Here is a 3,533-nt window from a genome sequence, read left to right as displayed (position 1 = left end):
ACTCAACGCTCCCCATTCATTCGCACGTATGAATGAACGACGTTTAGCACGTGGCCGAAAAATTAAACTGAAACTGTCGTCTAGCAGGACGGTAATACAGAAAATTGCAGCCGACCTTGCGGCTAGACCGTTCAACAGACTCCATTCAGTAATTCTCACGAGCTCGCGGAAAATGTCCACGTTAAACTTATTTTAAACTCGAGGAATGTTGTTGTAATGAGTCGTTATTATAAGAAGGAAGTAAAGTACCAATAAACGATTCATTTCAATTTTAAACGAAGTGATTATTGAAAATAAATTGCTTTTACATAACACATGAACTTGGACGTTAAAAATAAACGGTTCATATCAGTTTATTTACCTACCAAAGATATTTTCTGCGTTTCTGAAATTACTGAATATCAGCATATTAGGTATGTGTATGATCGTATGTTCACTTAGATATTATGGACCTAGGTACCTATTCAAATATTTTTTGAATTTAGTGATGGATTAGCAAATGATGCTCAAGTGTATTCTATGGACTCTGCTTATATGTATATACCTACTTTTACAACTAACCGAGGGATAACTTGAGAGATCCCACATACCTTTACCAAATCATTGGCTTCCTATTTTTTTAAGAAAAAGGATAATTATATTGCGACGGCAAAATTTAGGCCTATAGGAAGTAATTTCAGTTTTTTACAGATTTATTTATAAACGACCGTATCAATTAATATTTCACTTTATACGATTTTTTTTTCGATATGTAGGTATCCAATCAACATCCAAAAACGAAAAAAAAAACAACAAAATATCAAAATAGTACTTACAGGGTAACGATCACTAATTACGTAAATGTATATTTTTCACTAGAATTCACTTAACTTTTTATGTAAAACAATTCACACACTTCACTTTTAACGAGTCAACCTTCAAGGCAGGAGTCACGGGAGAGCGCGAAACTGATGTTCCTACCATGAGGAAGTCCGACGAGCTTTGAACGGGACAGTTCCTGAACGGGAGCAGCCAGGCCCGCGCCTGCGCCCTGCGCTCCGGGGCGTGACCTAGACCCTGAAAACAACACCCCCTCGCCCACGCAAACCATGTTGCCATGGTTACCAACTCAAAAACCATGCAAAAAAACCGCCAAAATGATCTAGAAATGTCCTCAAAACATACACACCTTTCCAACAATAATTTAATGCCTCAGTCTATTGCAGAAACTACTTTTAACAGTCTACTTTCCTTGGTACAGTAATAGCTTCGATGCAAAATACGTCATACGGAAGCGCAGTAAAGAAAGTAGATCGGTGCCTACATTGGAGGCTCCACCCAATCAACGATGTTCCCAGCCCCGCATTGGTGTTTCCTCCTAGAATGGTATGAGAAATGATGACCTTCTTGGTGAATTATTGACGACAAACAAGACCTACCTAGATAGTATTGCAGCCTATTCAATTAAACATGGCTAATAAAAGTACCGTGCTTTACAATGCAGCCAACCATGTATGTAGGAGGTATTTATATAGGTATGTCAACCAGTGCACCTACCTATATGTAAGTGGTCGATATGCTTACAATATCTTCCTAACTACAAATTCTCCATAGGATTCTGCAATACAGACAAACTATTTAGCTAAACTGTTTCGCGAAAATCAATCGCTGCAATTCAATAGCTTATTTTGTATGATGTCAACAATAGGAAATGGAAATCTTACCAAAAATAAGCTATTGATTAACTGATCATCGGTAAACAATCACTTTGTTATAACTATGGGATTTCCAACAATGGCACGTGATGTATCTGATGAAATAAATAAATGATGATCTAATTCCGATATACCTGTTATTCATCCTGGAAGAATATATAGCAAAGTAGGTGTCCCATTGTTTAGTTATTTTTAATACTACATACGTCTAAATCGGGCATATAATGAGAGGAAGATGTTACTGTGGTTTGAGGAACCTTCTGACTGCCTGCACCCCTGATTCTCATGTAAAAAATGGAATAAAGCCTAAGTCTGTTCAGGCTAAGAATATGTATTTTCTTTGAATTAATGATCTCAAGTTAAGCTGCAAGGATGTTTGATTAAACTTAAGTAAATATTATAATAGTTATGAGGCATTAGCGATGATTCATGGACATCCAACATGCCTTAGGATGTTAGTAATTGTTTGATGTTTTACTCTCGAATCATTCTTTGACTTCCTGCTTATTAATCACAGTTCAAAGTATGTTTAGATGCGTAGTTCTCATCACTGGTGATCTTGACTAAAACTCGTCATCATAATGAATTTGTCACTTTTTCTATGAATAAATTAAGACAGCACTACTAGTACCACCTGCAGCTGCCAATTTAGAAGCAGAATTTTTAAGACCTCTAGATCGATTGTCTCAACGGTTTTTTAAATGAATGCTGTAAGTAGTCTACAGCAGCCAGATTATGTTGATAAGAACCGCTAGGAAGTTAGTGTGCCTTCGACATGTGTAGTACTTGTCTACTGCTGCTAACATCGATTTTGATGTTACAGCCAACCTAGTAGTAGTGGCAACCAGCGAAGTTTATGCCATCACTATTTTTCATGCACTTCATCATCAGTTTGTCTATAGTGTGACGAGAATGTAATGTATTTCATACACGTCGTCTTTCTGCCAACTTTCTGTTTTCTAGACCCGTGTTCTGTTATCTTCCTGGCTTCAGCTTCTACGCCCTCTAAGGTGCTGTAGCTCTTTCCTGGACTAATGTTAGAGTTTTTTAATGATTGCTATAATTGTATGTTGATTTATTAACCTTTTGACCGCCAATGTCGGCTATAGCCGACATGAGCAAGCGTGCCCTGTGCGCCAACGACGGCTATACTCGACAAAAAACAGGTCGCAGAAAAATACAAAATAAACCTATTAAATCATTACTTTTATGTATTTTTTAGTAGATTAAGATTTTAAGATTTTCGGGCTTGGCGTACAGGGCATAGGAATACCGATATGGCGTGGCGGTGAAAAGGTTAATAATTTGCCAATTTAGTATGACTTTTAATTATTTTCTCGTCATATTTTAATTAGAATATTACCTAATGCGGCTTTGTACCTATTACCTAATTTCTCAGCCAAATCCAATGATCCCCACGGTTTGATATCTACATTCATCTAATAGGTAGTCAAGAATAGAACAGAAGAAATTGTCTGTTGGGAATTTCTCAATTATAACCGGGGATTGGAACCGTGCCCAATAAATAACAATAGGATTGTAGGTATTAGCATCTCTGTTGTTGCGACACCTTTGTTGTAAGGTCTAGACTGCGCACGTAACTGCAACATTCTATGAGATTGACTGGCTTTGAGATAATGGGATTGATATTCATTTGAGTTCTGTACTTACCATAATACATACTTAAGCTGAAGCTGAGTTTTAACTATTTTTGTTTTGTTAACTCTCGTTGTTTGTGACCCACGACCTTTTATTGAACTAAGGTATTCTTGTGTGTTACATTTTTCCGAGGCATCATTTCATACGATAGGATTTACCAGGTAAAATAATACAAGAAAA

The sequence above is a fragment of the Helicoverpa armigera genome, chromosome 10, assembly GCF_030705265.1.
Source record: "Helicoverpa armigera isolate CAAS_96S chromosome 10, ASM3070526v1, whole genome shotgun sequence".
NCBI classification, from domain to species: domain Eukaryota; kingdom Metazoa; phylum Arthropoda; class Insecta; order Lepidoptera; family Noctuidae; genus Helicoverpa; species Helicoverpa armigera.
Note: the sequence above shows the minus strand (reverse complement) of the source record.